At 40.5% G+C, this 25,700-nt stretch overlaps 1 protein-coding gene across 3 annotated transcripts in view; it reads left to right on the top strand.

Moving 5' to 3' along the window:
- ACSL3 (acyl-CoA synthetase long chain family member 3) overlaps positions 1–25,700 on the top strand; it is a 71,113-nt gene that overhangs the window by 10,157 nt on the left and 35,256 nt on the right. For 2 of the 3 annotated variants that reach the window (XM_078071365.1, XM_036098702.2), the window contains exon 2: positions 12,984–13,040. The gene's annotated coding sequence lies outside the window, so the exon portion shown is untranslated. Of the gene's footprint in view, positions 1–8,590; positions 8,717–12,983; positions 13,041–25,700 lie in introns of all 3 variants that reach the window. The other variant, XM_078071364.1, reaches the window with a different exon arrangement.

Consider the following 25,700-nt stretch of genomic DNA (forward strand, 5'->3'; position numbering starts at 1 on the left):
ATTTCGATAGCATAGCACTCTTCTTAGAAATTCAGTGTTTAGTTTGTATGTCACTTTTCTGAGGCATAAAAGGAATACCTATTTATCCAGTAGCATCTTGAGTGGGAGGGTTGTGGGAGGTAGTAGCTGGCTGGGAGTGGGGTGTGAGGTCAGAGAGGGAGCTCATGGGACCCCCGGTGTAAGGAAGGAGTTTGGCATGGTAGAGAGGAGTGACGGAAGGGCTTGAGCTTTGTGACCACACTGTTGCTTGGATCCCCAAATTTAGTTCTACCTCATTTTAGTTTTGTGACCACAGCAAATTCCTTAACCTCTGAGCTTTAGTTTCTTTAGGATCAGGGTGAAATCTGCCTTGCAGGGTACTTGTGCTCCAGCTGTGTTTGTAGCCCATCTTTAGGGTGCAGGAAGGAAATGTTAGAAACTTTATTTCTTTCTAAGAATTTCTACATTTTATGCATGATTCATAGTGTTTACAATATGCTAGGACCATAGTACATATACACAATATTAAAGGTACATGTGTTTGGAATGCCAATAGTTTTTACCAAAAGGGGCTTGTTGTGATCCTTAAAGTTTAGAAACTGGGCTCCTAGATAAAAAGCTAGGTCCTACTTGGAGGCTTATTAGTTTGGGGGCAGGTTTAGAGATGAATTGAGTATGGGATGAGTTTGAAGAGCTTGGGTTAGTTGGCTCTGGGAAATGGATGGAAGGGTATTGGATTTAGGGAGCATGTCTCTGCAAGATCATTTGAAAAATGGGGGACATAGTAAAACTGGCATGTGTAATGATTTGAGTTAGTTTGTAAAAGTCTTAAACTGTATATTTTTACACGATGTCATGTGTTAGAAGATTATATGGTAGAAATTTGGATGGTATATAACCCAGAAACATGAGTCAGTATTAGGGAATTGCTCTTGATGCGTAGATAGTTTGCCTACAAATAACTGAGAGCTTGACTGTGTGTATGTTTAAGTTAATAGTGTTTATTTATATTGTGTGATGTCGGCAGACAGGCATGTTAACTGTAGGTGATTAATTATAACTTTGGGTTTCTTGTTATTAATTTCAAATTGGCTTCATGAGATAATAAATACGTTTGTTATCTTGTTAGATGTGTTTCTTTTGGGCTCCTTAGGGACAGTAGCTGTATTTAAGTATCCCTCCAAGAGAAAAGAGAGCTCTATGAGGACAAGTATATTTGTGTTTTATTTACGGATTACACCCAGGGCCCAGCATATAGAAGATACTCCTGTTTTGTTGAATGAATCAGTCTGTTAATCCCTGCACAGTGAAGAACACGAGATAGTGTTTATTAAATTGAGTTGAAATATTTGAACATAACACCAAAAAGTTTGGAAGGCCAACAACCTGATACAAAATGACCAGTATGTGCTTATTAGTGGGAGCTCAGGAATTCTGAAAGAGTAGACTTAATGTTGATAAAATATGCATTTGAATAGCTAGCTGGTTGAATAACAATTTAGAAATTTCCTTATAAAGAAGATTAAAAAAAAAAAGTGTGATAGATTGTCTCAGGCCAAGCCGAGTTCTTATCATAACTCCTTGTTGCCTCCCCCCCCCCCGAAAAGGTATTTATTTGAGAGAGCGAGAGCGAGAGAGAGAGAGAGAGAGAGTGCAGAAGTGCACAAGTGGGTGGGGGGGCAGAGGGAGAGGGAGAAGCAGACTCCCTGACGCGGGGCTCAGTCCCAGACCTGAACCAAAGGCAGATGCTGAACCGACTGAGCCACCCAGGCGCCGCTACTTGTTGCCTTTTTTTTTTTTTTAAAGATTTTATTTATTTATTTGACAGAGAGAGAGAGAGCGAGAGCAGGAACACAAGCAGGGGGAGTGGGAGAGAGAGAAGCAGGCTTCCTGCCAAGCAGGGAGCCCGATGTGGGACTCAGTCCCAGGACCCTGGGATCATGACCTGAGCCGAAGGCAGACGCCTTAACGAAGGCAGACGCTTAACGACTGAGCCACCCAGGCGCCCTACTTGTTGCCTTCTTAAAAGCCTTTGACACTCCTGACAATGTCCTCATCAACCTTCATTGTCTGCCTTTGGTTTCTAGGACACTGTTCTTGGTTTCTTTACCTTTCTAATTGGCTTTTGTAGTGTCTGTCCTTATTCTTTTTTTTTTTTTTGTCCTTATTCTTTTTGTAAGTGAATATACTGTATTTGAGGGATTCCATGGTTTTGACTCTAATAGGGATGGGGTCAGTGATGACTCTAAAATCTACATCTATAGCTCTATTGGGAGCCCCAGTCCTGTATTCTGACAATATCTTGAATCTCTCTTCTGTCCATTCCCACAGACTTAATATCCAGCCCTATCCTCATGTACTCTTCTATGTGTCTACATTTCTCTTACATTCCTCATATCTATTGCAAGTCACCCAACATTCTAGAAACGTTGATACTAATTTTCAAAGATTAATCTTCACATCTCCCCATATTCTTTTGGTTTTATCTTAGAAAAGTCTTTATGGTTGGTCCTGCTTTTTCTGTGACTACTGCCCTAAACTCTGGACTTCTTCATCCTTCACTTGAGCTATTTTAATAACTACATACCTGGAGTCCTTTCTGGTTTCTTTTCTGTGATAACCCAAGTGATCATTATGAAAAAACAAATTTGGTCAATTGCTTTGCTTAAAATTCGGTCTCATTCTGTCTGCTGCATGTTTCTATTTTTCATTTTCACTTCTAACTTCCCTCCTATTTTCCTGTGCTGCATCTGCCAAGCTACTTAAGTTTCCTCATTCTGTGCTTGTTCATGCCTCTGTGTTAGACAGGAATGGGGTGTTGGCACAGAGGGGTTGATTCAGCTCTGTCTGTGGCACTGAGGGGGACCTCCCATAGAAGCTTCAACTGAATCTCGAAGGACACGTTTATGTTGGCAGTCTTTTTAGCTTCTTTGAATTCTCTCAAAATTTTTTAATTCAGTGCCAGTTCTGAGTTCTGAAGAGAATATTATTGAATCAATACGTCCATATTTTTGAGACAGGCCTCCTAGGTCATAGGCTCTGGGCCCCTGTGGATGTCACGTTTGCCATAGTCCACCAGGGTAGAGATGGGAGCCAAGTGGCATCACAGAGTTTCTTTCTTTCTTTCTTTTTTTTTTTTTTAAAGATTTTATTTATTTGACAGAGAGAGACACAGCGAGAGAGGGAACACAGGCAGGGGGAGTGGGAGAGGGAGAAGCAGGCTCCCCGCAGAGCAGGGAGCCCGATGCGGGGCTCGATCCCAGGACCCCTGGGATCATGACCTGAGCCGAAGGCAGATGCTTAACAACTGAGCCACTCGGGCACCCCCATCACAGAGTTTCGACAGAACCAGTGATTCTCTTTCCGAAAGTTACAGGCCAGGCAACATGGGCTGTGCAGGCTACCATGTTAGCACTGGAGATTATTTTTTAATCAGAAAAAAGACTTAGGAACAGATCGTTTTTGGGACATGGCAGCTTTGGAAGAGGGGTATTGCCAGGATGATTGTTTGATTCGTGGATCTCCTCCTCATCTTTTTAGGACTTAAATCCAGCTGTTGGCTCAGTTCTGAGTTTTCTTTAATGCTGCTTAATTTATTGAATAATCTTTTAACCACTGATCTGAAATGCCACTGTGGTCAAATATAAAAATCCCGTGACTGTTTTCTGGCTTTAAAATTCTGTACCAGAGGATGGGTTAGTCTGGTGATGGGTATTGAGGAGGGCACGTTCTGCATGGAGCACTGGGTGTTACGCACAAACAATGAATCATGGAACACTACATCTAAAACTAATGATGTAATGTATGGGGATTAACATAACAATAAAAAAATTCTGTACCAGAGCAGTTAGTTGTTGTTTTTTTTTTTTTTTTTATTCATTTGGGACAGAGAGATACAGAGAGAGAGAGAGCATGAGCAGGGGGAGGGGCAGAGGGAGAAGCAGATTCCCCGCTGGGCAGGGAGCCCGATATGGGACTTGATCCCAGGACCCTGGAATCATGACCTGAGCCAAAGGCAGAGACTTAACCATCTGAGCCACCCAGGCGCCCTAGTTGTTAGTTTTGACATCTAATAGGGCAAGTACACACTAAGTATTCTTGTTTTCAAGTTTTATTAGCAAATATATTTTTTTTTTTGGTCAATCAACATTTATTGAGCACCTTTATTAGCAAATCTTAAAATGTTTTCCTCTAGATAAACTTTGGAAGTAATATCAAGTAATCACACAAAACAAACAAGTAATAAGGTCCTACTAGGATTTTGATTGGGATTGCATTTGGTTTGTAGGTTAATTTTGGCAGAATTATAATGATCTTTTATACCCAGGAACTAGTCTGTTTTTTAATTTAGTGTCTGTCAGTAGCATTTTATACATACGTACATACATACTTATATACATGTTTATTTTTATTTCTTTTTTTTAAAAGATTTTATTTTTAAGTAATCTGCACCCAACGTGGGGCTCAAACTCATAACCCAGAGATAAGAGTTGCATGTTCTACTGAGCCAGCCAGGTGTCCCTACATACATATGTTTAAATAAGATGTTGTGTATATGAAGTATTTTAAAGTTGGTTTTACTATTGTGACTAAGATTTCTCTCTTTTGGGGCACCTGGGTGGCTCAGTCTGCCTTGGGCTCAGGTCATGATCTCAGGGTCCTGGGATCGAGCCCCACATCGGGCGCCCTGCTCAGCGGGAAGCCTGCTTCTCCCTCTCCCACTCCCCCTCCTTGTGTTCCTGCTCTCACTCACTCTCTCTCAAATAAATAAAGTCTTTAAAAAGAAAAAAAGATCTTCTCTCTTTTCATTTTTTTGGGGGGGGGGAAGGGCAGAGGGAGAGGGAGAGCGAGAATCCAAAGCCGGCTCCACACCCAGCACAGCGCAGAGCTCCGTCTCCCAACCCCGAGATCATAACCTGAGCTGAAATCAAGAGTTGGACGCCCAACCGACTGAGCCACCCACACCCCCCCCTTTTTTTTTTAATGTAAACTACCCCCAACGTGGGGCTTGAACTCATGACCCCAAGATCAAGAGTTGTATGCTGTATGGACAGAGCCAGCCAGGCACCCCTCTTTTCATTTTTTAACTAGTTACTACAAGTATATAGAGAAACTATCAATTTTTATTATTTACCTAGTATCCAGATAACTTGGTGAATTCTGTCTCTGGTTGGATAGCTTTCAAATGATTCTTTTGGATGTTCTTGTCAGAAGGGCAATCATATGCAAACAATGAAGATTCCTTTCTCCTCTCCTTTTCCAGTATTCATGCTCACTTCTTTTTCTCATCATTGCGTTGGCTAAACTGCAGTGCTGTCTAAAAGAAATGCAATGAGAGCCACAAATATGAGCCATATATGTAACTTTAAACTTCTAGTGTGCATATTAAATAAAGTAAAAAACCGGTAACTTGAATATATTTTATTTAATCCAGCATACAGTAGGTACCCCCTTATCTGCAGTTTCTCTGTCAGTAGTTTCAGTTACCCTCAAGTCAACGGTGGCCTTGGAAGCAAATGCTCTTCTTTTTCTGACTTTTCCTTAGAAGGTCAGCAGGAGCCTAAGGCTGGTCCACAACGTTCACCACCTTCACCTCTCTTTATCTCATCCCTAGGCATTTTATCATCTAGCACAAGAAGGGTGAGTACATTAAGATAAAATGTTTTAAGACTACATTCACATAACTTAATATTAAGTTTTTAATTTTAATTCCAGTATAGTTAACCTAACTTTTATTACAGTATATTGTTACAGTTCTATTTTATTATTATTGCTGTTTAAAAACAAAGTTCAAGTAAATTTGAAGACCTAATAGATTTTATTAAATGATTCATGACTCGGTTAGCATCCCATCAGCAAGTAGGGGGGAGCTCCAAGGAGTTGTAGAAAATGGAAGAGGATGGGGTGAGAAAGTTATTAAAAAAGAAAAGGATTGAGGGGCTCCTGGGTGGCTCAGTCGTTAAGCGTCTGCCTTCCGCTCAGGTCATGATTCCAGGGTCGTGGGATCGAGCCCCACATCGGGCTCCCTCCTCAGCGGGAAGCCTGCTTCCCCCTCTCCCACTCCCCCTGCTTGTGTTCCTCTCTTGCTGTCTCTCTCTCTCTGTCAAATAAATAAATAAAATCTTTAAAAAAAAAAAAAAGGATTGTTTCATTCAAGATCATCTTCCCTTATGGGGATGGCAGGGGGTCTTACGCAAATTAAATCATCTTCCTTTTGGGGGTGTGTGGAGAAGGCCCCTGTGACATATTACTTCATTGATGCTGATCAGAAAATTCCTGACTGACCCCATTAAGACTACATTTCTTGGGGAGGTTGAAACTGCAAGAAGATTAGGTATTAAGTCCATATATGGTGATTTGGCTTAAGTGATGCCATTTCAGGCCTGTATTTTTCTTTTTAACATTGTTAATCTCTTACTGTGCCTAATTTACAAATAAAACTTTATCATAGGTGTGTATGTATAGGAGAAAACATAGTGTCTGTAGGGTTCAGTACTGTGTGTGGTTTCAGGCATCCATTGGGGGTCTTGGAATGTATTCCCCGCCCCCCCGGGGATAAGGGAGGGGGAATACTTGTATCCAAAGTATTATTTCAACATATAATCAATATAAAAATTATTAGTGAGATGTTTTACATTTTTTCTGTACTAAGACTTTGTAATATGAAGTTCCTTTTAAAGTTGATAATTGATATTTACTTTCCTTAAATACTTTTTTTTTTTAATACATATACTGACATGATCACACCTCTCCCTCCCATTTAAACTGCTAATATAGAGAATGATAACAGAATCCTGGGGTATAATATAAAAATATGTTTGGTCTTTGTCCCCACTACTGGCACGGAGCTCCTGAAGACCCTCAGAATTTCCCGAGTGATAGGAGTCTTTTGTTATTCATAAACACTCCCTTTGAACACCTCTGAGTTTATGCTAATGAAGCAACTTAGGTTGGGTTTCTCTAGATAGCCTCAGGATGGGGCTGGTCACCAGAAAGACCCAGTGATAGTTTAAACTTCAGACCCACCCATCGACCTCCTATGAGGAGTGAGGGGGCTGGAGATAACAAACTCTTGAAAGATGAACAAGCTTCCATGTTGGTGACCTGGGCCAGGTGCTGGGAAGGTGGCACACCTGGGGAGGGTTTGGAAGTTCTGCGGTGTCTCCTCCCCCGTCCCTTGCCCTATGCACACCTTCCCTTTGGCTGTTCTGGAGATGTATTCTTTATAATAAACCAGTAAACATAAGTAATGGGTGTTCCTGAGTTGCCATTCTAGCAAATTATTGAACTTGAGGAGGGGATTGTGGGAATCCCTGGTTTGTAACCAGCTGGTGACTCGTGACTAGCAAGTGGGGAATAGTCTTGGCGGGACTAAGCCCTTAACCTATGGGATCTAGCTCTTGTAAAATAGTACAAAACTGTAGGTCAGTTCTAACTTTAATAAAATTGTCTTTAAAAGTACTATCAATGTGTGCACATGGTGGAGGAATTTTTAAAGTAATTTCTTATCAGAGTAGTTTGCAGAATGTAAATTTCCTGAGGCCTTACATCTCAGAATATTTCTTTATTCTTCCTGGCAATTGATCAGGAATTTAGCCAGGAGTAGAATTGTAGTTTAAAATTCATTTCCCTCAAAACTTTGAAGGCATTGTTGATAGCCAAGGCTAAGACCTCTGAGGCCAGCATGATTCTTACTCCTTTATAGGAAGGGTGACTATAGGGGCGCCTGGGTGGCTCAGTTGTTAAGTGTCTGCCTTCGGCTCAGGTCATGATCTCAGGGCCCTGGAATCGAGCCCCGCATCGGGCTCCCTGCTCGGCGGGAAGCCCACTTCTCCCTCTCCGACTCCCCCTGCTTGTGTTCCCTCTCTCTCTGTGTCTCTCTCTGTCAAATAAATAAATCTTCAAAAAAAAAAAAGGAAGGGTGACTATACATCCTGGTTTGTCTGGAGCACTTTCTGTAAAGTATCCTTATGTATTGATCAGTTATATAATTACTTATTTGTAGGTGACCTACTGCTTGGTTTTTTTGGAAGCTTTTGGGATAGTCTTAAACCTAGTGCTCTGAGAACTCACAAGGTTGTGTCTAGAGGTCACTTATTTTTGCCCCCATTCATCTGCTCAGCACTCCGTGGGGCCTTTTCCAAACTGAAGACTAGCATCCGTCAGCTCTGGGATATTTTACTGCCGAGTGCTTCAGTAATTTCTGCCTCTTCATTCTCTTGGTTCTTTCTAGAACTCCTTTTAGTGGAACTTGATCTTTTGGATTAATTCAACACCTTGAAAAAGGACTTCGACTACCTCCATTTTGACCTCAGACTTTCTAATTAAGTTTTTCTTTCCAGCTTATCCCTTTAACTCAGGCAAAAGACCCTGCACAGAACATCTTGTGATGGGAACCGAAACTACCCCCTCAAGCAATCCGGAGTGCCCTGAGCCAGCCAGACTTGTGTGTGTGGTTGATCCCAAGACAGTGATCCACCTGAACTTCACTGCCCACCTGCATATACCCACTGACCTTGTCCCACATTTCCTTGCATAAACCTAGAAGTATTTTCAGCACTTTGGAGGCAGTCTTTTTTTTAAAGATTTTTTATTTATTTATTTGACACAGAGAGAGTGAGCGAGAGCAGGAACACCAGCAGGGAGAGCTGGAGAGGGAGAAGCAGGCTTTCCGCCAAGCAGGGAGCCAGACGTGGGACTCGATTCCAGGACCCTGGGATCATGACCTGAGCTGAAGGTAGACCCTTAACGACTGAGCCACCCAGGCGCCCCTGGAGGCAGTCTTTAAAACATCAGTCCGCTCTGTTCCCTGTGTGGGCCTCACTGAAATACATTTCCTTTCTCATTTCCCCACCACTTGTGTCTCTGCCTTTGGTGAGTGGCTGACCCTGGACTTTTGGAAACCCCAGAACCCCTATGCCTCTATAGCCCTATGCCCCCAGCTACAACCTTATTTTTAAAAGTCTTTTTGATTTCTGTTTTTTACTTCTTTGATTTTGCTTCCTTTCTGGGAAAATATTCTCAACCTTTTTTCTAATATATCTGTTGATTTTTAAATTTAATATCAGGTGCTATTCTTAATTTTAACAAGAGCTTTTTCTTTTTAGTCCTGTATGGTGCCCCGTTCGTGTTTCATCAACAAGAGCCTCATATCTTTTTGAAGGATTAGTCACATGTATTTAAAGTATTCCCTCTATTTCTGCATCGTCTGTTTCCATCCAGTTCCGCCCCCCTGTCAGTTTTCATCTGTCTTCCATTGTGATGGGTGTTTGTTAAATATCTGGTGATCCAGAACTTCATATTCTCTCTGGATTTTTGATTCTTATTTTTCTGTTTCTAGGTGTTCTCCCCCCCCCCCCCCCCCGCCGTATCTATAAATTTCCCACATTGGCATGAGATTTAACACTATGAGAGATCTGATAGGCTATTCTGCGTACAAATCTGGATGGCTCTTCAGAGATTTGGGTAATATCTAAACCACTTAGCACTTTGCAGGGCTTACAGGGCAGTGCCGGTGAGATACTGCCTTTGTTTCTTAGAGCTGCTGTAACACCACGAATTCGGTGGCTTAGCACAACAGAGATCAATTATCCCACAGTTAAAAGGGGCCAGAAGTTGACTGGGCTGAAATCAGGCGTTGGCAGAGCGGTGCCCCCTCCAGAGAAGAATCTGTTCTCGCCTCTCCAGTCGCTGTGCCTGCTGTACTTGGTGGCCTGGCTCCAGCCTTCCAGGCCAGCGGTACCTCTCTGCTCTGTCCTCACGTTGCCTTCTCAAAAGGAGTGTCAGATCTGCCACCTTTCTTCTAAGGACGCTTGTGATGGCATTAGGGCCCAGCTGATCATCCCGACTGCTCTCTCATCCCCTGATCCTTAATTCAGTCACATCTGCAAAGACCCTTTTCTCAAGTAAGGTAACATTTGCAGGTTCCAGGGATTAGGGCCTGATACCTCTGGGGTCATCTATCAGCCTGCTTCCGGGTACTTAAGAGTTCTCCAGTGCTTTCTGTGCTTTTGCAGATGCTATTATTACAGCCTGTGGTTTCCTCTCTCGGGTCTTTGCCAAAAATCTGTGGATCCGCTCAGTTCTTAGTCAGCCTTCCTTGGCCTTCTTTCCTCCTCCGAGACCAAGGACTGCATTATTTACCTGTCTCTTTCCTTAATACAGCCCATCTCCTTATCCAGTAGTTTTGGCCATGTCAATACTGTTTGTCTTGTCGGTCTCTACCTCTGGAGCGGGAGCTTTTTGAGTCCTGTGGGCACGTTTCCAGAATGGGAAGCATTGGGTATGGAGCCGAGTAGGCATTCATTCACTAACTAGTTGTTGAGGAGATTCAACATTTATTAAAGGCCAATTAAATACCAGGACCTGTCATGTTGGGCCATTTAATTAACAAAACAAAATATGGTAAAGTAAGTATGCACATGTGCCAAAATTTCTCCAGGGCAGATTTTTTAAGGAGGCATTTGCTAGGTCATAGGAATGTACATTTTCAGCTTTTGCTGGATGCTGCCAAATTGCTCTCCGAAGTGGCTGCACTCTTGTTCCCTCTATCCTTGCCAATGCTTGTGATGTTTTTTCTAATTAAAAAAATTTGATAGGGGGGAATGATAATGTTTTCATTTGTGTTTCTTTGATAGTGAGGCTGACTATTTCATAGTTAATGGACATTTAGGTTTTTTTCCCATGGACATATGTAGCCTATTTTTTCTACTGAGTTGTCTTTTATTTATAGAAATTCAACAGATATTCTGGATATGAATTGTGTATATATGTTGTCGTCCCTATTTACGTATGAGGAAACTGGCATAAGAAATAGCAGGTAAATTTGTAAGATTCCCCCCACCCAGATGGATAGATGGATAAATGGATGAATAAACGAATGAATTTGTTCAGAGTCATTTCTAATGAGAAAGAGTGGGGGCTATGGACCTGGGGATATCTGGTTTTAAGGCCTAGTCCTTTTTTTTTTTTCTTTTTTTTAAAAGTATATCTGGCTGCCTCACAGGGAATGAGGAAATTAAGAATGAGTAGTGATATGCTAAATTTTGTCAAAATACTTAACTGTTAGTTCCACTTACAGGCTCCGTGTGTTTGGGCTCATGTTAAATTATTATTATTATTTATTTAAACGCCTATAATGACCGCAAACCTGCCTGCTTCACAAGCATTTGAGAAAATCATTGAGGGGGGTGCCTGGGTGGCTCAGTTGTTAAGCGTCTGCCTTCGGCTCAGGTCATGATATCAGGGTCCTGGGATCGAGCCCCACATCGGGCTCCCTGCTCAGTGGGAAGCCTCCTTCTCCCTCTCCCGCTCCCCCTGCATGTGTTCCCTCTCTTGCTGTGTCTCTCTCTGTCAAATAAATAAAATCTTTAAAAAAAAAAAAAAATCATTGAGGGACGCCTGGGTGGGCTCAGATGGTTAAGCGTCTGTTTGCCTTCGGCTCAGGTCATGATCCCAGGGTCCTGGGATCGAGCCCCACGTCTGGCCCTCAGCTCAGCGGGGAGTCTGCTTCTTCCTCCCCCTCTCTCCCTGCTTGTGCTCTCTCTCTCTCTCCCTCTGTCAACTGAATAAATAAATCTTAAAAAAGTCATTGGGATAGTGGATAAAAGTGTTGTATACACAGTGAAATACTGTTTATAAATCTTAGTAATTATTCTTCTTGACCATTACCATTATGAGAGAATAAACTCAGTATATGCCTTTTTAAAAGTTTTGGATGTACCTTTTTATTTTAATAGACTTTATTTTTTAGAGCAGTTTCAGGTTGAAAGCAAAATTGAGCAGAAGGTTCAGAGATTTCCTATATACCTCTGACCTCATTATATATCAATAGTCCCACACCAGAATGGTACATTTATTGCAGTCAGTGAACCTACACGGATACATCATTATCACTGAGTCCTTATTTTACCTTTAGGGCTCACTCTTGGTGTTGTACATTCTGTGGGTTTGGGCAAATATGTAATGATGTTTATCTACTGTAATAGTATACAGAGTGACTACCACCCCCCGAATCCTCTGTGCTCTGCCTGTTCATCCCATTTTCCTCCTTAACCCTCGGCAACCTTTTACTGTCTCAGTAGCTTTTCCTTTTCCAGAATGTTGTAGAGTTGGAATCAGTGTATTAGCCTTTTCAGGTTGACTTCATTCACTTAGTAATGTGCATTTAAGTTTCTTCCATGTCTTTTCATGGCTTGATAGCTCATTTCTTTTTAGTGCTGAATAATATTCCATTGCATGGATGTACCACAGTTTATGCATTCAAGGACATCTTGGTTACTTCCAAGTTTTGGCAATTATGAATAAAGCCGCTATAAATATTTGTATGTAGTTTTGTTTTTTTTTTCCATTAGTCATAAGCTTTCAGCTCATTTGGGTAAATACCAAGGAGGCTCAGTTGCTGGATCATACTGTAAAGAATATGTTTAGTTTTCTAGGAAACTGCCAAACTTGTCTTCCAAAGTGGCTGTGCAGTTTGCATTCCCTCCAGGAACGAATGAGTTCCTCTTGCGCCGTATTCTTGCCAACATTTGGTGATGTCAGTATTTTTGGATTTTGTCCATTCTACTAGGTGTGTGATGATACATAACGTGCTTTCTTTGATGAAAGGTTACATGATAAAATGTCATTTGCTAGTGTGATAGGTGGTGTTTTCAAAAAAAGCAGAAATTTTTCTGTGAGTTTTTGGTTTTTTTTTTTTGTTTTTTTTTAAGATTTTATTTATTTATTTGCGAGAGAGAGAATGAGAGACAGAGAGCATGAGAGGGAGGAGGGTCAGAGGGAGAAGCAGACCCCCCGCCGAGCAGGGAGCCCGATGCGGGACTCGATCCCGGGACTCCAGGATCATGACCTGAGCCGAAGGCAGTCGCTTAACCAACTGAGCCACCCAGGCGCCCCTTCTGAGTTTTTGGAAGTAAAAATATCTCCAGGAAAAGGCTGATATTTGGCTCTGATTGATTAGACTACAAGTAGTAATATTTGTCTTTTTATGTTTGTTTCGACAGGTATTGAAACGAAAACGCAGACCCTGAAGGCACTGGCCCCGCCTCCGTCGTCCGCTGGTAAATGCTCATGTTGTGAAATACGAAGTACTGCTGTTAGGCACGCAGTGTATTAAGTTAAAACCGAGTGTATCTAAACTGTAAAAAAAATTTTTTTTAATTCTTCCCATTTTGTGATTGTAGAATTACAAAAGGAGAAGGTAGCTTTCCTACTAATTTTGTTTATTTTTTTAAAAGATTTTATTCATTTATTAGAGAGAAAGAGAGGGAGAGGGAGAAGCAGGCCCCCTGCTGAACAGTGAGCCTGCCGATGCGGGGCTCGATCCCAGGACCCTGAGATCATGACCCTAGCCAAAGGCAGACGCTTAACAAGCTGAGCCACCCAGGCGCCCCTTTCCTACTAATTTTAATTCAATACAAATGCATTAGAACATTAAGCCATGTTATTCACCAATATCACTGATCTTTTCTCAAATTGAATGTCATTTAAGTATTTGTGTGAGCGTTTGTGAACTCAATAACCTCTTTATTTTGTGAAGTTTAGCACTAATTAGAGTGGTATTACCATTTCAGCATGTGCTAGTCATTTTAAATTTGTGTTAGTGTTATTTGAAATTCCTAACTGGACATTTTAACAGAAGTTTTGGTTGCAGGCCCCGGAAAACAGCAGTGGGCTTTTTGTTAACCTGCGGCAGGTTCTACATGTTACTCACAGTTGCAGTGGGCTAGAATGTGGCAAGTTGTAGTCTTTCCTTACTGTGGCTCCTGAAGTGAATTAGTTTCTTGAAATTTTGGGGCAAGAATTTGAGGATCAAGTGAACTGAAACTTTCTAGCATCTGAATACAAGTAAAATTGGATAGAACTGCTACAAGGAATAGTCCATGTTGATAAAATGCTTTAAGAATGCTTTGAGAATATAAAAGCAGTAAGCATTTTTATCAGTTAGAATCATGAGTGTTGACATTTATCTTCTGTTTCAGAAGATCATTTCAAAATCTTTGCTTCCCTTCCCACCCCCCCACACAGATCTTTGCCCATATTGGTCGAATTTACTAATCTTTGTTTTCTATGGATTTTGAAAAGAATGCAAATAAATATTATGTTTATTAATAAAAACTAAACAGTATAGGAGTCTGTAAGTAAAAGGGTAACTTTTCTGTTCCCATGATTCTTTTGCAAGGGGATTACCCCTTACCAATTTGGAGTGTGTCCTTCTAGACCTTTTATGTGCATATCCAAGATGACCGTCTTGTAATGAAGCAGGTGTGATGGAAAGAGGAATATTCCTTGTCCGTTGATGTGCCTTCACTTTATTTTAGATATTTCGGTGCCTACATTTTCTTGGATTGTATACTTGGCCACATGAGGAGTGCTTTGAAGTCACTAAGTAAATACATCAGTACACAGTAGTTTCTCTACACATTTCTTTTAGTGCTTAGTGGGTTTTGGAAACTCCAGACTTTGAATTTCTGGCTAAGAATGGCCCAACAGAGTTTAGATTTACAAAGAAATTGAAATTGCAAAGGTAACTTAACTGTGTAGGGGCAGCTGGCTTGCTTAGTTGGTAGAGCATGTGACTCTCAATCTCAGGGTCCTGAGTTCAAGCCCCACATTGGGCATGGAGCCTACTTAAAAAGTATGTGTGTGTATGTGTGTGTGTGTGTGTGTGTGTATATATATATATATATATATATATATATATATATATATATAAAATTTACTGTGTATTAAACAATGGGTGTTAAATAGTAAGGCATTTGTATAGAGGACTGCAGTTAGTATTGCCTTTATAGAGGGTTGGTTGGATTGGGGTAGACGGGGAAATGGTTATGGAGTTTTAGTACACCTAAATGCTTAGGGAACAAGGAAGTGGTGAGTGGTGCCTGGGGATAAAGTGCTATAGCAAAGTGACAAAAGTAACTTTGTCTCTCATTATTTTGCCTAGACTTGATCAGGTACCCAAAAAGGGAAAGGACATTTGTCACTGTATACCGGTTAAGTATATTAGGAAGTAAACAGAATGTCACAGACGGTTTGAGGAACCTGGTGTCTTGTATTCTAAAAGTTAGAACCCCACGGTGTTACATGTGGGAACTGTGCATATTCAGAAGGCCTGTGACTTCTGAAATGATGGAAGAATTGAACTGATTCGCATGTGAACATGTTCTTTGTGTGATGGTTAGAGTGAAGTATTTTGAGCTCCTTAAAAAATCTGGAGAAGCAAATTGTGATTACAGAGTTTTATTTTAATGCAGTTGGTGTTAGTAGTCCATCGAAAAAGGGTGTGTAGAAGAACATTAACAAATAGAGTTGTACGTGAATAAATAGTCCCATTGATAGGTATTGTCTAGTGTCTTAACTCTGTTAGAGATGCACAGCAAGTCCATTATTCTTATTTTTTTTCTTGGTGTTCAGTTATATTGGTTTAAAGTATTTTCTGTCTTATGATTCTAGTAATTTACATTTAAGTCTTTTCTAGAGTAGACAAGTTCTGATGGCCTTCACTCAACTTGATGATCCATTGTTCCACATTCAGATGGTAACAGAAAAGGTTATCTGTGCATATAGCCATGGAGTAGAGAAATTATTCAGAATATTGTCGTTCCTATGTGAAAGTGATCTAGGTTTGAAGTTTGGAAGGAGATGGGAACAGCAGCAGGTTTGCTGTCTTTTTGGCTAATCACGAAACAGTTTCCTAGAGTAGGGCCAGATATTTCTCATAGCTGTTGAAGGTAGATTCCTTTTTCTTGTGCCTTCTAATTTTAAAACACAGTCTAGGTTTTGAACACTTATGGGAAAGCTGCAAGAGGCCAGAAAGCTGGGCACACTGGACAATGGTGGAGAAGAGAGGGAAGACCATATCTTCATAGCTTTAATTTTGAAAACTCTTGTTTCAGAAAAGCTTTATTAGTGGTAAAATAGTTTATGGGAAGAAGAAAATTTATGTAAAAAGTTAAGGAAAAATAGAATAAGATTATATGAATAAAGTGAAATACAGTAAAAGGCTTTTAAGTATTTACTGAAGGAAGTATTGCATGTTTAAACCTTATTCTTTTTTTATTTTTTTAAGATTTTATTTATTTATTTGACAGAGACACAACAAGAGAGGGAACACAAGCAGGGGGAGTGGGAGAGGGAGAAGCGGGCCTCCCGCTGAGCAGGGAGCTCCATGAGGGGCTTGATCCCAGGACTCTGGGATCGTGACCTGAGTCGAAGGCAGATGCTTAACGACTGAGCCACCCAGGTGCCTGTTAAACCTTATTCTTAATTAATGTTTAGATAATACAAATAATGAATTTGATATAATGTTGGTTGTGATGCAGGTTATTTATCCTGTAGTTACGTATTTCTACAACATACTTACAGTTCTTATTATATATATTATTTGCCTTTTCTTAATTTTTTTTTTTTTAAAAGGAGAGAGCTGGGGGGCTGGTGGCAGAGGGGGAGAGAGAATCTTAATCAAGCTCCACACCCAGCGCAGAGCCTGACCCGGGGCTTGATTTCACAACCCTGAGATCATAACCTGAGCTGAAATCAAGAAGTAGAAGCTTAACCGACTGAGCCACCCAGGCCCCACCTTCGTTTGTTTTTAACTGATATGCCAAGATACAGATAAAGGGCTTTTGGGATGAGGAAGGATATGGAGGAAAAGATAAGGAAATACCTAAGGAATCTTACTGAACAGTTTATAAATTCTTAAAAGGTATAGATTTGGATTGGGTAGATTTAGATGGTGTAGACTAAAATTATCTTGAAAATCTTAATTTTGGCAAGTTAATCTCGTTACATTCTCAAAGGCTAAATTTACCTGAACTATCTTCTTTTTTTTTTTTTTAATTTTTTTTTTTTTAAAGATTTTATTTATTTGAGAGAGAGAGAATGAGAGACAGAGAGCATGAGAGGGAGGAGGGTCAGAGGGGGAAGCAGACTCCCCGCTGAGCAGGGAGCCCGATGCGGGACTCGATCCCGGGACTCCAGGATCATGACCTGAGCCGAAGGCAGTCGCTTAACCAACTGAGCCACCCAGGCGCCCCTGAACTATCTTCTCAAACGTGTACTTTATTTTGCTTATTTTAAGCACATTACTTTTGGTGACATATTTCATATGTTTGCAACTATTTAGCCTCTGGCCTTTGAATTTTCTTTAATTTCATTTTCTGTTTTTGCTGTAGGGAAGAAAATAGTTAAGTTCAAAAGTGAAATTGTTAATTGAACTACCAACCGATCCACTGTCTTAGGTTTAGGTTCATGTAATACTAAATAAAGTACTTACCTGGATTGAGTTGAAGTTACTAAGACCCTCAAGTACCAACCATCCAGGCTGATGTCATCATATAATCTAATCATGTTCCTGAAATATTTATATAGGTGGCTCTCATTAACCATTTTGGAGCTAATTGGAATAAGTAAGGAATTAGTACTAACGGCCGGGCGGGGGGTGGGGTGGGGTGGGGTGGGGGTGGGGTAAGTAGTCCTATTCAGTATTGTTATAATACAGTCAGGGCATTTAATTCTTGGCTGGTTAGGACACACTGATGAATTTGTCAAAACAGTGCTGTGAAGTAGGGCTCCTAAGGTTTAGTTTCTCTGCCCTACCATTTGGATAATATAATGATGACTGAACATGCCATTCCCCCCATTTCCTTTCTATGGATCAACCGTAAACAAAATTCTAGGATAAAAAGCTGCACTTATATATAGATAATTTCATATCACTTCTTTTGGGTATAACAATAAGGGGAGATATTTGGCTTGCAAGGTGAGTAGAAAGCAGAGTAGGAATAGGTTTTCCCTTAGATGAGGAAGGTGAAGCAACATGATTCAGAACCCTGAGCGCATGTAGATGTGTGAGTTGTCTGGGTGGGGGGTGATAGGGGTCTACCACATGACAGGATTGATGAATGGACAACAGAACCGCCTCTGAGGATTCCCCTGTGTGTTGCTGGGTCTTGGCATGAGGTTATTAGCCGTAGGCGTAGTACTATAAAAACCCTGAGAGTTAGGGAAGTTTGTTGCGGATCAACTTTTTTAGACGTATGGAGGCCCAGTAAGTTGAGTTGGTTAAAAAGAGTTGGTCCCGAATTATATTGCATTTGCGTTCTTTACCTTTGGGACAGGAGTGGGACCCACAGGGTGGGATCCGATAGTTCTGTGTCATAAACTCCAAGGATATTTAAACTTGAGCATGGAGTACTAGCCATGAGAAAAAAATATTCTTCATACATGTATTTTCTTAAAGATAAATTTGTCATCACCTAACTGAAGCTCATGGAGAGAAATCCCCAAAATTGACTAGTGAACTAGAGATGCTAAATGGAATAGTACCAATTCCAAATACAAGATGTGTTAAGTATCCTTATTCTCTTATTATTATTCTATAAGGAATTTTATGGATGGATCTATGATTTCAGCTGCTTCTAACCTTTAGAATCTTCAATGCCTGAAACCTGAAACGATGATAACCTGCGGCTGCGGCCGGAGTGCTGCTTGTGAGGCAGACAGACCACGCTTGACGTGTGCTGGCTGCTGAGTCCTCTGAACGCTCTTTGATGCACATACTGCTCCTCTGCACAGTTTATGGGTGAGGACATTGAGGCTTAGGAAATTAGTTGACCTAAGGTGACATTTAGTAAGTAGTAGAACTAAATGTCGGACTCCGTCTGTTTGGCTCCTTGGCCTAGCCTCTCGGTAAGCATACATTTGACTTAAGTATCTTCAAAGTCAGTGGGGGTATAAATAAGAAATAATCACGATGAAAGAAAAGTATTGGCATTGGTATACATAGTTTGGCATGAATGAATTTAAAATGCTACGAACACATGCATTGTGTATTGTAGTTTATGTAGAGCGTGTTCACCTGATTTCTTTGTTCCCAAAGGGAGTTTTGTGAGGCATTTATTATTACCACCCCAGTTGTATAGTGAACTTGAAGCTCTGGAATTTAAGGGAATTGTCCCCTGTTACACAGTGAGTCAGTGGGGAGGCCAGCATCACACCAAGAGCTTATTGCCATAGTTCTAAAAGGAGCAAGTCTATTGAACATTTTTATATGCAGTCAAACTAGTGTTGCAAGTAATAGTACCTTCATTAGATTATATAAAGTATGTAAATAAAACTGCTTTGAAATTTTGCATAAACAGAACTTTGTACCCAAACCAACTATACTAATAACTAGCATTTATAGTGCCTTTGCATTTTTCCAGAGTCCTTTATTACTTGCTGCATTCCATTTTATCCTCACTTTAAATTTTGTGCGTTAGATAAATGATGCAGACGATGACAGACATGGGAAAATAAGGCACAGAAAAGTTGTTTCATAAACAAAAGATCAAAATTAACTAGTGGTAGAATCCAGGCTATAATTCGCTTATTCCATGAGATGGTTAATTGTAGGGTGACAGGTTTGCCTAAAACTTTCCTGGTTTTAGTACTGAAAGTCCTGTGTCTTGGGAAACCCCAAAGTCTGAGGCAACCCAGAGTGGTTGGTCATTCCTAATAATTGTCACACTTGGTGGGGGCCTGGGGATGGGATTAGGGTTGCCATATAAAACATAAGGCACTCAGTTAAATCTGAATTTCAGATAAACATTGAATAATTTTTTTACTACATGTTCCATATATATGTATGGGACATATGTACGTTCATTGTTTATCTGAAATTCAACTTTAACTGGCTATCTTCTGTTTTTATTTGTTAAGCCTGACTGTCCCAAGAGTGAAGGGACATTCTGATGTGTAAAAAGATCACTTAGCTGCTTTTTTATGTAGACCTTAGGCTTTATACATTTATCTGCTTAAATAAATGTACCATCTAGCACTACTTGACTCTTGTTCTTTTAGTTACGTGGGTAGAGATGCAAGAGGTCAGGATGAATATATGAAATCATATTTTGCTCAGTGCATTAAAACTGGTGTGCGCATGCGGGTGCACGCGTGTGCGTGTGTGTGTGTATGTGTGTGTGTGTGTTGGTTTGAAGCAGTTTTGTACTTGGCAGGAAATTTAACCCAGAGATGAGCCCCATTCTATCTTTGTTGGATCAGTCTGTCAAACACTGGCACATTCTCACAGACCATCCATATTGTCTTTCGACTATATGTTAAAAAAGTATTTTTGCTGTTGTTAAAATAGTGGACTCACATGATCCAAACTGAAAAGGAAGTAAAGGTTTTCCTTACTCCCTTCTTGGACCTGTTCATTTGCCCACTATGGAGACAGTCTGATCTGATTGGAAAACGTTAGAATTTTAGAAACGGACCTTAGAAATCTTCCTATTGAGTTTTTTTTTTTTTTTTTTTTTTTTTAAAGCATGGGAACTCTTGCTCTACCCACCCCCCACCCTCCACCAAGGGGGAAGAGTGTCTTGTATAGAAGACAGGGATAGAAATGGGTTCCTCTGGTCATTTACTTCTTCAATGTTTGGTGGTTGTCAGTACTCCAAAATTGATTTGGGAGCGCTTGGCATCAGTACAGTTTAGTCTTACAATAGATTCACGTGAATTCCATCATCATTAATGATGAGAAAATTACAATTTATTGACTTAGACAAGGTCTCATAGTAACTGGTGGAAGAGCCAAGACTAGTATATATGTATTTTTATGCATGTGTTTTTGTGTATGCATTTTTAAAACGCCTTTTCTGAAAGAGGAGAGAGGGAAACAAGCCATAAGTGACTCTCGAAGATAGAGAACAAACTGAGGGTTGATGGAGGGAGGTGGGTGGGGGATGGGCTAGATGGGTGATGGGCATTTAGGAGGGCATTTGTTGTGATGAGCACTGGGTATTGTATGTAAGTGATGAATCACTGAATTCTACTCCAGAAACCAATAATGCACTGTATGGTAACAACAAGAACAACAAATTGAGCCACCCCCCCAAAACCCTGTTCTGTATCAAGCTGAGAAACATATAAATTCCCTTGCTTAAATTCTGTTTCCTATTTGATTTCATTCAAGACAATATTTTTTAATTTTTTTGTTTTCATTTTTTTTAAACATTTTTTTTTCAGATTTATTTATTTGTCAGAGAGAGAAAGAAAGGAGGAGCAGGGGGAGCGGCAGGCAGAGGGAGAGGGAGAAGCAGACTCCTCGAGGAGCAGGGAGCCCATTGTGGGACTTGATCCCGGGACCCCGGGATCATTACCTGAGCCAAAGGCAGACACTTAACCGACTGAGCCACCCAGGCATCCCTCAACACTTTTTAAAAGAACATCTGGCTTGTAGAAAAGGAAGGGATGAAAGTAGATTTTTAAAGAATATGTCTCAGTCAGGGTTAGGGAAGTCAGGGGAGTGTATTTGTGGTTCAAAGAGAATATTCCAGTCCTATTGTTATTTCAACTATTATAATAAAAGGATTGAAAAAGTTTAAAAATTACAGTGAATAACTGAAATTATGTAAAGTGAGTTGGCTCTGTCAGCTGCTTTTCAATTTTTAATGTAAATACGTTTATGGTAAAGACTTGCTGAATTTTCCTCCCTTCCTCTTTCTCCCCTTTTCCCCTTCTTCCCTCCCTCCCTTCAAATAGATCTTTGGGGCCAAAATTTCATTTCCTCTGGTTAGAACAAACAAGCCTGGTAGTGTTCTTAAAAAGAAAAGGACATAACTATTATTTCCTCATAAAATTTCCTGGTTGTGAATTTGGAAGTTAATCTAATTCAGATGATAATATGACTCAAGCCTCTAACAATGGTTTCAGTAGACTTTCTGGTACAGAATTTCTTAACTTCTTTATTTGTTGTATTAAGGAAGTACTTACATGGATAAATGGCATCAATTTTCAGCCATATGGTCTAATAAAGTCATAGAGCAGTAACAACTGTGGGGGTCAGAGTTGAAATTTTCCGAGTTATTAAGCACTGTGTTAATATTTGGAGTTTTAGAAAGGACAAATCCTTTGTGTTTCCTCCAGTAAAGGAAGAGTGAGAACCACCATATTATGCAGTACTGAGGCAACCTAATAAATTAGCTTTATGTTGATATTTGTAAGAATTAGGAAAAGCTCCTATGGTGGAGTCTGCCTTTTTAAAATGTTTTACTTTTTCTTTTTCTCTTTTTTTGGGGGGGGGAGCAGTGCGTACATAGAGTGAATGTTTTAAACCATTCTCCTGAGCCAGATACGTATTCATCTTTCTATTATGCTTTTAGTCTTGGGAAGCCTAGAAGTGAGCATGTTCATCAGAGCCAGGGACTTGCCTCTAAAGAAACTTTTTCCTGATAGCAAATCATAGTTGCTAGTTGCATTTCTCATTACAACTCATTAGACCCCAGTCTGGGAAAGACATCTTTCTTTTTGCCCTTCTTGACTCAGTTTCTTATTTCAAAACAAGTAATTTAGATAATTTTTCAGGGACTCTTGGTTTGTGTAGAATGTGACTTTTGTGGAAAGGAGTGTCTGTCTCTAAAGTTGTGAAGGACTCTTTAGTTTTTTTCTTTTTAACAATAAAATATTAACCCTAGAGTTTAGGGACTGTGGAGAAATTAAAAAGCTTGGGTGGGAGTCAAACACATAGGTTAAAATTCCACCTCATTTGTTAGCTCTAAGTACCTTTGAGCATGATCTGTTTGAAATTAGGTTTTTTTTTATAGAGGTGATAAAAAGCTCCCTACACAGTGCTTGCATTATTGGTACTCAAAATTGCTTCCCATTTATTGCAAGCTTGGTGAAAAATTCTAGGCACATCTCACAGATTTCTTGATATCCATCCCTGTGCAATCCACTTATTTGTACTTCATTAGAGGTAACATGCTAAACTATTTTTTTCCCCCAGATACGAAGTTACATAGTGCTGATGCATGTTTGGGTGTTGTAGGCTACAAGAAAAACACAGGAGGAAATAAGAATGGGTAATGGGCAAGTTAATCAATAAATAAATTGGGGAGAATCCAGATATCCCTCTGGAGCATTTTCTCATTGCCTCCTCTCTTTCCTGGGTATTCTCTCTGCTCCTAGTGGATCTGTAGAAGAATCCAAGTTTTGGGTTTCTGCCCTGCTCTGGAAGTGGAGCTTTTCAGGTGGTATTTTGGCTGGGAGTGGGAGGGGGGGCAGAAAGACCTACTGTCCTAGCAGAGTAATGTACTGGTGTTACTGGCCTCTTCCCTCCTATAGACATCACAGAAGTCTCCAGTTCTGAGCCAGACTCCCATTTCCCTTGTTCAGTCCTCCAGCTCGGGGAGATTAATGGATTGAGATACTACTGTGTTGTATCTCTCCTGTGCCTGTGAGGTTCTTGAAGTTTCTCTGTTTAGATAGCTGCAACCAGATCTAAGCAGGTAAAGCCTTTTATTTTATTTTATTTTTTTTTTAAAGATTTTTTATTTATTTATTTGACAGAGAGACAGCGAGAGAGGGAACACAAGCAGGGGGAGTGGGAGAGGGAGAAGCAGGCTCCTGGCTGAGCAGGGAGCCCGATGCGGGGCTCGATCCCAGGACCCTGGGATCATGACCTGAGCCGAAGGCAGACGCTTAACGACTGAGCCACCCAGGCGCCCCCAGGTAAAGCCTTTTAATATATTAGTATGAACATGGTCCCTGTGGCAACCTACTGGTTTCCCCCTCCCCCACAGTACAGGCATTTACAGTTTCCTGTTACTAAAACATATGTTGTCTGTGGAAGTTTTTCATATGATTTGCAGCCCCCCCACCCCCGCATTTAAAGAAAGTGGGACTTAACATAGGTTGTATGACTATGATAATAATACTCCTTCAGTAACTATTTAAAAACTAGAAGTTTATCCTAACATGAGAATTTCATATGTCCCCTAAGTGTATTATTTGAGAGAGATTTGTAGGTGGACGTTAATCTGTATTACTTTGCGCAGAGTTATTTCAATTCCTGCCCTTAGCTTTCTGACAATTATGCAAAATTTTATCTGCCCTTCCTCCTCCACCACCTCCTTCTCTTACGCCCCAGGTGTTCTGTGTTCTTCCTTTTAAGTAGTAGAGGCCACTCAGGGAAGGATTTTCCTTAAACTTGATCATTATGATTTAAAACCACTTGCTAATTAAAAGATGCAAGATGTAAATAATTTCTTTTGACCTAACACAATGGACCATTTACATGTGTTTGAGTCTAGCTAGTCATAATCACACAAGTTCACATTTTGAGATACTTGCTCATCTATCATTGTGTAAATAATGATGGGTCATTTTCTTTTAATGTTGTTAAACTTGACTCAACTTGTTATTTTAATTAGCAATTCTGAGAGTATGGTAAAGATGGAGATTTTTATATTCTTTTTTTAATTTTATTTATTTGAGGGGTCCCTGGGTGGCTCAGTCAGTGAGGCGTCTGCCTTTGGTTCCGGTCATGATCTCAGGTTCCTGGATCAAGCTCCACATCTGGCTCCACGTGGGGAGTCTTCTTGTCCTACTCCCTCTGCCCCTTCCCCCCGCTTGTGCGCGCTCTCTCTCTCAAATATTAAAAAAAAAAAGAATTTATTTGAGAGAGAGGGTGTGTGTGTGTGCACAAGCAGGGGGAGTGGCAGAAGGAGAGGGAGAAGCAGGCTACCCACTGAGCAGGGAGCCTGACCCAGGGCCCTGAGATCATGACCTGAGCTGAAGGCAGACACTTAACTGACTCAGCCACCCAGGTGTTCTGGAAATTTTTATATTTTTTATGGTGGAAAATTAATGTACTTTGACCCATTGTAGCCTCATTTAAATATTTAGAAATAATTGCTTACAAACCTTGACTCGTCCATACTGTTGTCAGACATAAAACCATGCAGGCTTGTATATACATTTTTTTTTTTCCTTTTAAGAATTAGCAAGGTACATGGAAGTCCGTTCAGGTCAATTGCAAGTACATATAACTAGTTTTTAATGTTTGCATTATTGTCCATACTGTGGATGTGTATGTTCTTCAGCTATTCTTGGATTGATTTAGATCATTTTGTTTTCAGTTGTTGAAAGAATGTTTTCCATGGACAGTTTACTGATATAGTAGGGTTTATTCAGCAATTCATTAATCAGGCAGCATCCAATCTGGTAAATAGAAAGGAACTCCAAAGGTGAGGTTTTTATAGATCAAAGTGAGCAGGAACAAGGAAGTTACACTGGACACTTGCTGATTGGTGAAAGCAGGGTTAAATTCCTTAGATGGAGCATATGCTTAGTGGGCAAGCGATGATTGGTTGACCTGCGTCTTCCTTTTCTCTGCCAGGTAACCATGGAAACTTGAGTTTTGGTTTGTTGACTTGGGTCTTAGCATGAGTCACTCCATCTTGGGCTTAATCTGGTTACTTTAAGTTTTTTGCCTCTGAAACAATACTGGCATGTCCTCCAGGCTTTGCCTTTAGATTGTACTGCTTACTATTCCTTCTTGGTGCAGTCGTCTGTCTCCCTGTTCCTGAAATACTTGAACATCAAGTTTTCTGTGACTCTGCTTCTGTCTTGTCATGATTCTTAGTGGTTTCAATATCTTTCCAATACTGTGGTCTTTGTATTTCTTGACCTCCTGTCCTTACATGCTGTCATACCCCAGTCTGCCTTTGCTACCTGTTTAGCTGTATGCCTTCTACATATCAGCTTCAAGCATTCTACTCAGACCATCACCTCCAGTGGTTCCATTTTACTCTCTTAGTACCTTAACCCAACAGTCTGTCACCACACAGGATCTGAATGCATTGATCCTATCTCCTTTTCACAAACCCTTTCCCTTCTTATGGGCCATCCTTCTTTCCTCAGCTTAAATCTCCCTGATCAGTCATGGAAGTAGT

The sequence above is a fragment of the Halichoerus grypus genome, chromosome 4 (genome assembly GCF_964656455.1).
Source record: "Halichoerus grypus chromosome 4, mHalGry1.hap1.1, whole genome shotgun sequence".
In the NCBI taxonomy this organism is placed as follows: Eukaryota; Metazoa; Chordata; class Mammalia; order Carnivora; family Phocidae; genus Halichoerus; species Halichoerus grypus.